At 46.9% G+C, this 10,427-nt stretch overlaps 1 pseudogene; it reads left to right on the plus strand.

The window, feature by feature from the left end:
* Positions 1–3,539: 3,539 nt before the first annotated feature.
* LOC142446102 (large ribosomal subunit protein eL18-like) lies at positions 3,540–10,069 on the plus strand (annotated as a pseudogene).
* Positions 10,070–10,427: the final 358 nt, after the last annotated feature.

The raw sequence follows: 10,427 nt of genomic DNA on the forward strand, positions 1-10,427 counted from the left end.
GTTCCAACTCTGTAGGTCAAATATTAGGCTGAGGTTTCCCCTAATTCATATAGCTGTGGGGGCTGACAGAACCAAGACTGGCAGGAAGAGGACAGACTCATGGGTACAGAGCTGAATGAATCCAAGAGGAGCAGGTCAGGCTTGTGGTTATAGAAGAGAATGGTTCTAAGGTAGGCAGGCCAGATGGAAAGTCAGTGATGACTTCTAGGCTTGGCAGGCAATGAAGCAGGCTCAAGTCCAAAGAACTAGAGGTCTATGAGCCAGATGCAGCCAAAAGCAACCAAGTTTTTCCATAGAATCTACTTATATTGGAAGCAGTTTACATCCTCAAGAAGATTTCATCACAGGGGACGACAGCCAAACCACGGAGAATCCCATCCAACCAAGTTGACATAATACCTGAACTATCTCAGGAGATTATTATTTTTTAAAATGTTTTATTAGGGGCGAATACAGCTCTTATCACAATCCATACATACATCAATTGTGTAAAGCACATGTGTACATTCATTGCCCTCATCATTCTCAAAACATTTGCTCTCCACTTAAACCCCTGGCATCAGGTCCTCCTTTTTTCCCCTCCCTCTCCTCTACCCCTCCCTCATGAGCCCTTGACAATTTATAAATTATTATCTTGTCATATCTTTCCCTGTCCAATGTCTCCCTTCACCCACTTTTCTGTTGTCCACCAGGGAGGAGGTCACATGTAGATCCTTGTAATCGGTTCCCTCTTTCCAACCCCCTCACCCTTTACCCTCCCAGTATCACCACTCACACCACTGGTCCTGAAGGGATCATCTGCCCTGGATTCTCTGTGTTTCCAGTTGCTATGTGTACCAGTGTATATGCTCTGGTCTAGCCAGACTTGCAAGGTAGAATTCAGATCATGATAGTTTGGGGGGGGGGGGGTGGAAGCATCTAGGAACTAGAGGAAAGTTGTATTTTTCATTGGTGCTATATCGCACCTTGACTGGCTCATCATCAGGAGAGTATTTTTGGAGGTCTGGGAATGCTCAAAACAAATTCCCCCCAATTTTGGAAATTCATGCTAACTGGTTCTTATTAAAGTTTTCTTAGGAATGCTCTAATTTGGATAGTGTGGGAGACCTATCTCTATATTTTATAATAAAATAATTTGAAGAAAGGCCATAATGAGTTTGAACGTAAAAATTTCTCTGGTATATAAGTCCAAAAGTACAACTGCTGAGTAATTGTAAATGTTAAGCACGTTCTTAGTTTTATAAGACTGCCAAATTGTTTTTTTTTAAGAGTAGCTGTACCTTTATACTTTTCCACCAGCAATAGATGCTATTAGGCTTTGCCAATATTTCCATGAGTGGGAGGGATTTCTTGCCCTCTGGGCGCTTCAGGGAAGTGGGAAGACAGTTTGGCAAATGATATGTAATGTTCTGGGAGCTGAGCATATAGGCAGCCTCTGCTAAGGCCAGCGTAGTGAGCAAAAAGTGGTGTGTGGGGATTTAATGCAGTCCTGGTGGCTGATGAAAATCTTCCTGGGAGAAATCATTCCTACAGTGAATCTTGATTCTGGTGGTACAGAGCGAATAAGGAGGCCGCGGGGTTACTGTGGCTCGATGGCAGCTCCCAGCAATAACACTGCCACAGTGTTTTCATTTTGGGTTGTTGCCAGTGTTGTCTCAAACTTCTAATGTTTTTCAAGGTGGGTTCTTTCATGCACCATGGGGGCTGGCTTGAAATGTGAGTGTTTTAAAGCTCACAATATATTGAGGCACTTTCTATTCCTTCAAAGGGCATGGGAGAATTGAAGTCTTCAGACATACATTGGAAGAGGGAGGTTGAAACCTAAGAGCGATGGCCATTTGCGGGGAGGGACTGAGAGCAAGTTCCACAGCTGGAACACCTGGCAAACAAATGAGGGTTTTTCCCCATCCTTGTAGTTTTTGTCAGGAAGACCTTGAAAAACTGAATGGAAGTGAAAAACCCCAGTGCTGCTGACAATTTGCAGCTTCTGGAGGCTCAGTTCTGTCCAAAGAAAAGCTAAGGGCATAAAAATGGGCCCTGAACACAAGCAGTTTATTCCATCATTTGTAGTAAAGAGGGCCTCTTTTCCATTTTACTTGATCCTGTCCTACCTTATTGGCAAGCATTAACTGTATTATTTGTGCTGATGAAGTTTGACTCTAGCTAGGCAGGCACTGATTCATACTTTAGGAGGTGATTACAGTAACCCTTTAAGCTCTCTGGGAAAAGTGATGTCCTTACTAAGCAAATTGTTAGAATGCAAGTTCAATTACAGGGAAAAAAATCCAGAAGGGCTCAGCTATCTTATTTAACAATCTCATTTCCCAGGCAAGGGAGAAAGGGTTTCTTCTTCTTTTGGGAACACATAATCTTCCAGGGGCTCATCCAGTTGCTCCTTTGTGCAGTGCTGTCTGAGCACCTGCGAGCCAAGCAGGGTTCTGCTGGCTGGAGACGTTGGCACTTGCTCCCACAGAACAAGTGTAAGAGCGTGTGTGGAGGAGCAGCTTCTGAAACCACATGCTCTGCCATCCAGACAGTTATGACTCATCACCTCCTATAGGCCAGGACAGCACTGCCCCTGTGGCTTTCTGAGCCTGCTGACTCCTTAGGGGAGTAGCAAGCCCGCCTTTCTCCCTCAGAGGGACTGGTGGTTTCAGACTGCTAACCTCACGGTGAGCAGCTTAGCACATAACCAATACAGCAACCGGGTTCCTTGGGGGAGGGACTAGATAATAATCATTCAAAAAATAGCCAGGTCAGCTTCCAATTTCATCACAGCGATCAGTGCTCTAGAGCAAGACGGGGCATTTCTGAGTGAGAAAGGGCGTCTCAGCGGAGCCCTGAATGACGAGGAGAAGCCATCTGTGTTAGGACCTTGGAGGACAGTGTCCCAGGTAGAGGAGGAATCATGACCCCGAGCAGGAAGGTGACTGGCAGGGTTGAAAACAAACCTAGGTATATGGAGATGAAAGATGTGCCTTTAGGTGGAAGACCAGGCTGGGTTCCTGTGGGCCTTGGGAGCTGAGGTCAAGCCTTTTGAGGCCACTGAAGAATTACAGGATCTGTTTTATATTACAGGATCTGTTTCAAATTACACAAATATTTGGTTGAACGTGCTGTAGAATGATAGGTGCCTCTCAGAGCAGAAGCAGGAAGACAGTGACAGTTTCCAATGGTGGACCAGGCAGGAATGCTGTGACTGGAATGGGAAGGTGGCAGAGGCAGAGGGAGAGAAGTGGATGAATGGATTTGGGATCCCTTTTGCAGACACACTGGTAGGACAGCGGTTCCATTGGAAGTGATGTGAGGCATCGTCTTGGATACTTTGGACATGCTGTCAGGAGAGACCAGTCCCTGGCTTCATGCTCAGTAGAGGGGCAGCGAAAAAGAGGAAGACCCTCAACATGATGGGTGCACACATTGGCTGCCACAATGAGCTCAAGCTGAGGAACCATTGGGGGATGGCATGGGACCGGGTGGGGCTTGTCCGGTTCTACAGAGGATCACAGGAGCCTGAAATGAATGAACAGCACTTCACCATGGCCACTCTGAATGTGAGCACGACATCCACCTCTGGTACTGTCATTCCAGAAGAAGCGCGGTCATCTGCGGGTCCAGATGTGAAGACTCTCACGGAAGTCAAGGATAAGGAGACAGAGGCCAAGCCAGCTCAGGCCTGCTATCTGGACATGGCACATGGCACAGATCTCAGTAAACAAAGGAGCCTTGGTGGGTGTGTCTTTTGGCTAAACAAACGCAGACTGCTTTAGTAACGAGCAGGGGGAGTGGGAGGAGAAGGGTGGGAGCCAGGGTGGAGGAGAGCACGACTGTGAATTCTGATTTGGCAGGAAATTCTTTTATTACATGCTCACCCCACCTCTGCCCAGAAAGTGTATGTGGTATGCCTGGGTTGGGCTGTGTGTACCCAGCAAACAGAGCATGGCTTTTATCAAAGGGGACAAATTGCTCACTGATAGGACTCCAGTGACATGGCCACCCAAGAGCCAACCTGATCCTGTTCCCCTGGGAGCCAGGAGGAAATTGGGTTCTGGCCAGCACGCCCGGAGGATGACGAGATCATGATTCTCATACCAATTAGATACAGCTGACATGTGCAGGCGTGAGGTGCATTTCACATTGCGATTACAAAACACATCCCCATGATTTTGTACACACCTAGCACTCATTCAGGCGAAACTATAAGTTTTTTTTTTTTTTTTTAGCAACCACAAGTTAAGTACTTGGAGTGGACTCCTTTTCTGAGAGTTTAAACTTTTGGTGTTCCTCTGCATTTGGTCCTCCCCCTGCTTCAATCCAGACAATCTCTTCTTTGCTTCCATGGAGGGAGCTGCTGGACAGAGAAGGAGGGCTCGGCTGGATGTCGTCACAGCACCGGGTGAACAAAGCTGGAGAGGGCGTATGGCGGCCAACACAGAAGTCACCAGAAACCCAAAGGACAAAGAGATTTCTCTGGGGCTAGAGAGGTGTTTGCCAGGGCTCTGAGGAGAGAGCATGCGAACCGAGAGCTCCGAGGTCGTGGGATGGATTGCACACTAGTTCTTCATGCTTCCAAACCAGCCCTGCATTCATTCCACTCCTTTGTATGGTGGATGCTGGTACAAGTGCGGTGAGCAGATGGAAAGAAGTCATTGCTCTACGGACCTTCGATTTTAGTGACTATCAAGCCCTACGGGATTCTGTTCTAAGTGCCGGGCTGATCCTGGCTTCTCACAGGAGCTCCTTGAGCTGGACACGCTATCCCATGCTGTGAAAGACGAAAGCGAGGCTTGACTTCCGTCATTTCCTGCTCACACAGTTAGGAACCCGGACCAGCTGGCTTCAGAGTCATTTCTTTCAATTGCTCTCAATTAACATGGTTGCTTAATCCCTAGGCAAGCCTTTGGGGGGAAGGGCGGCAAGGCACTACAGTTATGACATACTTGGGACAGTTCAGAAGAGACTGCTTCACTCAAGTAGGCTAGGGCAGCGGTGGGGGGACCTGCCAGCCTAGGGTCCACTGCTTGGTGACAGATGTCTCCGAGGCGGTCCATCCCCGATTGCCTTCTGTTGCCTGAGATCCTGGAAAGTAGCAGATGGAAACTCAAAATAAGTTAAAATAATACAAATTGGAAGACAGAATATATAGACATACAGTTCTAAACACTTTGAACTTCTTATTGTGGTGAAATGTCTCTAACAAAACATTTGAATTTTCAGCCATCTATCTGAGGACAATTCAGTGACACGATACCTTCACCAAGTGGAAATAGCATAGCTTTGCACACCGTTCGTCTGCATTTATTTGTACTGCCAACCTGCATTTATTTGTACTGCCAAGCTGCATTTATTTGTACTGCGTAGCTTCTGAGTCAACTTCTAAGTTTTCTTCTTTTTCTTGGTGTGTATGCATGTGTGTTTTCCTGTGCCACGCCTCCTGAGAGTCCTTAGGATACAGCCATGCAGCCGACAGTGAACAGGCAAGGAAGAAGTAGATAGGGCACTTTCTGTAACACTAGTATTTTTAGGACTACAATTCTGCTGCATGCTCTGGGCTGAGAGAGCACTGTGTGCTGCCGAGATAGCACCCCCAGGAGTCAGGATCTACTTGAAGGCAGTGGGGTGGGCTGCCGAAAGGAACTCTGGGTAGCCCAAATGGTTTCTCCTTACAACTCACCTGAAGGTTGGTGGTTCGAGCCCTTCTCAGTCGTGCAGCAGCAGCGGTGCTTCCACAGAGATGACAGCCAAGAGAACCCGATGGAGCACGGTTTCATTCTGCAGCACATCGGGTCACTCCGAGTTCAAATCGACGTCATGGTCATAGTTTTATATTACTTACTGCTGCCAGTGGGAGGGTTTAATCTCTGCCTGGAACTGCCTCCTCAACATTGATGACATTACGAAAGGAAGGCCTGAGGTTTCAAGATTGCTTAAGATAGAAACTACAGTCAAAATATTCATTCATTTTGCAGAGAAATGAGTTGTGAGAATTCTGAAGGCGTGTGGCCAACCTCTGGGTACCGTTGCCCATGCCATCAAAAACAACAAAAACACAACATGCAAATTTCTGATGGGATGGGTTTGCCATCATGGAAAGGCCCTTGGTAGGTTCTACCGAGTCCTTATTGACTGACTTTCCTGCTCTTTAATCAGGGAAAACACGAGACTATCTGTTCCCTTCACAAAACCCTCACACTGTCTGCACCACAGGGGAGTGCTGTCATAGCTAGCTTAGGACTGAACAGCCTGGAGAAGGTCCCCATAGCTACACAGAGTGGGATACGATTTTGCTTAACTGCCTCCCTGGTTACAAACATCAGTTTAGTAGCTGCAGCCACAGGTGAGGGGCCTGTCCACATAGGTGAGGTCCACATAGTTACACAGTCTGTATAGTTCACTCTGCTTATAAAAGCCAAATAAAACAACGACAAAAACAAAGGAATCACTACTAATAGGTTGGCTTTTAAACCCTACTTTCCTTGAAACATGGCAATTCATTCTGGTGCTCTAAAGTCTCCTTATTTTTATCAAGATGGATCCCTTAAAATAATGTATTCTGATTCATTTTTTATTCTTCCATAAAAATGGCTTCCCCTGTGCTGCTCTGCTTTTAAGAGGTTTTAAGAATGTCCTTATAAGACTGCTCTTTGAAGACATTATCTCTCCTGTCACCTGTTTCCTTTATGTACGAATCCAGTTATTGGGAGAATTTCATCCCAGCCATATCCATTTCTTAAACACAGGTGGTGGGAATTCAGAATCCAGACTCTCGGTGGCTACCTTCTGCATCACCACCAAGCCCTGAAGCTAGGCGTTCTCACTGCTTTCAGCACCCACTCCGTCACGAGGCCAGCGACTCCCTGTCCTTCACACTCTCAGCTCATCTCTCATCACAGGTCCTGAAATCGTGTCCACACAGAAAGCCACATCACACTGCCTCCTTTCTTCCCTGTTAACGGCACGAGCAGCAGGCCCATGCTGATCTGGAGTGTCAGATGGGGAAGAAGAGCAGCAACGGTCAGGAGTGAACCTGGTGTGCTGAAACTCTTTCCGGTTCCCATCATGCCCAAGGCTGGCATGCCTGGCAGGTCTCCCTCCTGAGCCTGGCTCAGCACCCTGAAGCAGCTCTCCTGCTTTCTATGATGCAAGGGCAGCTCAGTGCCCTTCTCACAGCTTCCTCTGGGGGCTCTCATGCTTCCCTTTCTCTGGGGAGAGGCTCTCACTGGGTGGGTTTATCGTCAAGGAGGGCCCTGGGGAGGTTCTGCTGAGTTCTCATTGATCAAATTCCCTTGTCAGACTGAGTGATCCACAGGTTCAGACTGCAGAAATTATGTGAGCTTCTCATTAATAAAACAGCATGGCCCACAACTGATCTATCTATCTATGTATCTATCTATCAATTATCTATCCATCTACATATTCTTTTAAAACTTTTTGTTTGAACATTTCATTATGGTTTGGGTAAAAGTTTACAGAACAGATTATTATTTTTTCCATTCAACAACGAATACACAGTTTGTTTTGTGGCACGAGCTGTAATCTCCTCAATGTACCATTGCTCTCCCTATGTCGTCCCCGGGTTCACGGTTTCCATTCACTCATCTTTCTTGCCCCTTCCTGTCTCCTGAACTTAGAAGCAAATGCTGCCGGCTGCCCTTTAGAATTGTATGGTTGGTTGCTCTGAGGAGCACACCCTTATTATCTCTCTGTTCTCATGCTTGCCTTGGGCTTGACCTTGAGCATCTAGTACACAGAGGCCCATGAATTCAGTCCTCGGCTAACGTCGTTTATTTTTTATAAATGTAACGGGAGTCATCGCTCATGTTTATCTAGTAGTTACTCTGATTCTATAATGTATCACCACCACGATGGCTGTGTCCATTATGGGGCGAGGACTGGATCTTCCTCAAACACAAGTCAGAGACGAGCCAAATTTCCCCAGGTTTATTTATTTATAATTTATGTTCTCCGCGGTTTCAAAAGGCATTTGTGATCACTTACAAGTGAGTGAAGTAGTCAGGTTTATTAAAAGGAAAATAAAATCATAAGTCTATTGGCTTCCCCGTAGGAGACAGAACCCTGCGAGCCTCGTGTTCCCACACAGCCTTTGCATGTTGCAATTCGCAAGCTTAATTCATCATCTGCCATCAATTATCTGTCAGCTTTTGCACTGGATGCTGGTGTCTGAGAGTCCTCTGCGTGTCTTTGGTCCCTGTTTCTGCACAGGAAGCATGGTGTCTGAGGCAAGGTGAGTCCCTTCCCAAAGTATTTGGCAGAACCTCTCTACCCCATTACATTTTCCTGGGTCACACGGTGCCAGCCTTCTCTAGTTTTCTTTCCCCTGCGTGCTGGAAAGCTTCTACCCAAACAGTACTTGCCGTTGTTACAATAGCTCTTATTCAAGTTCCAGGCTTTATGACTTCTTTTAAAAAAAATTTTTTATTAATGTCTGTGACAAAATGTATCCCTGAGGCTCACCAGAGGAACAGGTCCCATCGCTTTATGACTTCTTGTTTTAGCTTCCTGGTAATTAACCTGATGACATATTTTTAAAAATCATTTTATTGGGGGCTCATACAGCTCTTATCACAATCCACATATCCATCCATTGTGTCAAGCACATTTGTACATGTGTGACCATCATCATTCTCAAAACATGTTCTTTCTACTTGAGCCCTTGGTATCAGCTCATTTCCCCCCTCCATCCCTGACCCTTCCCTCATGAAACCTTGATAATTTATAAATTATTAATATTTTGTCATGTCTTACACTGCCCGACGTCTCCCTTCACCCACTTTTCTGTTGTCTTTCCCCCCAGGGAGGAGTTATATGTAGATCCCTGTAATCGGTTCCCCCATTCCACCCCACCATCCTTCTACCCTCTTAGTATTGCCACTCACACCACTGGTCCTGAAGGGATCATCCATCCTGGATTCCCTGTGTTTCCAGTTGCTATGTGTACCAGTGTACATGCTCTGGTCTAGCCAGATTTGTAAGGTAGAATTGGGATCATGATAGTGGGTGAGGAGGAAACATTCAGAAACTAGAGGACAGTTGTATGTTTCATTGTTGCTACACTGTACCCTGACTGGCTCGTCTCCTTCTTGCGACCCTTCCGTAAGGGGATGCTGATGACATATTTTTGTTGTAAGTGATCACAAGTGCTTTTTTTGGAACTACACAGAACCTACAGTAGAAATAGACACACTTGGTAAATTTTGGCTCATCTCTGATTTTTGTTTAAGGAAGCTCTCAGTGCCTTTCAGCAAACTGAGCCTGGCCATTATGAGGGGAACATTTAGAAAAACCACGAGGCAGTAGTTATCAGCAAAGCATGGGGGTGGTGGTGGTGGTGGTGGTGGTGCATGTTATGTATACAAACAGGAAATGCAATAGGGACTATCCAAAGAGTGCTGACTTGCTTCTGGCCCTGGTTGAGCAGGAGGCGCCATCCTGGGAATAGACGCCCGCACAACAAGGACAGAAAGGTTTGCCACAAGGAACCCAAGAGCCAGGACATCTGCCTGTGCCTCTTGGTCAAGTGGTACAGGTGTCTGGCCTGGCGTACCAACTCCACCTCCATCCAGGTTGTGTTGCAGAGGCTGTTCATGAGCTGCAGCCACCGGCCGCCCCTGTCCCTCTGGTGGATGATCTGGAAGATGAAGCTTCCTGGCCGAGAGAACAAGACAGCTGTGGTTGTGGGGACTATAATGGATGACGTGTGGGTGCAGGAGGTGCCAAAGTGAAGGGGTGCGCCCTGTGAGTGAGCAGCCGGGGCTGGACCTCATCCTCAAGGCTGAGGGCAAGATCCTCACCGTCGACCAGCTGGCCCTGGACTCCCCCAAGGGCTGTGGCACTGCCCTGCTGTCTGGTCCACGCAAGTGCTGGGAGGGATACAGGCATTTCGGCAAAGGACTGCACCCCACACACCCACAGCCACATCAAACCATATGCCTGCTCTAAGGGCCAGAAGTTTGAGCTCTCCAGAGGCTGACGTTCCAGCTGCAGCTATAAAACTAACCCAGATCCCATCCTGCTATTGAAAAGATTTTGCCTATCTTATATAAGATAGGTATGGGAAGCCAGATCGAGGAGAAAGCAAAAGGATCAATGGTCCAGGTGGGACTTGGGGCAGAGGAAGGGGGTGGGGAGGGGGCAAGGAGCAAACAATGCCATAGACGGGAACAGCTAGTGAATTAAAAATCAACAACAAGGAGCATGTAGAGATGGTGGGCGTCTTGGAGCAACAGCAGTCTAACAGAGAATTTACTACGAGGCACAAGTAGGGCCAGTGTGTTGGTGGGGCAGGAGGAAGGTAAGGAAAGAGAGGAGCACTGTAGGAAGCAAAGCTATGGATAGAGGTATAAGCATAGGTGTATACATATGTAAATACATTTATTCTTAAAATAGAGGTATTGGTCTAGGTATAT

This window comes from Tenrec ecaudatus, chromosome 4 (genome assembly GCF_050624435.1).
Source record: "Tenrec ecaudatus isolate mTenEca1 chromosome 4, mTenEca1.hap1, whole genome shotgun sequence".
NCBI lineage: Eukaryota > Metazoa > Chordata > Mammalia > Afrosoricida > Tenrecidae > Tenrec > Tenrec ecaudatus.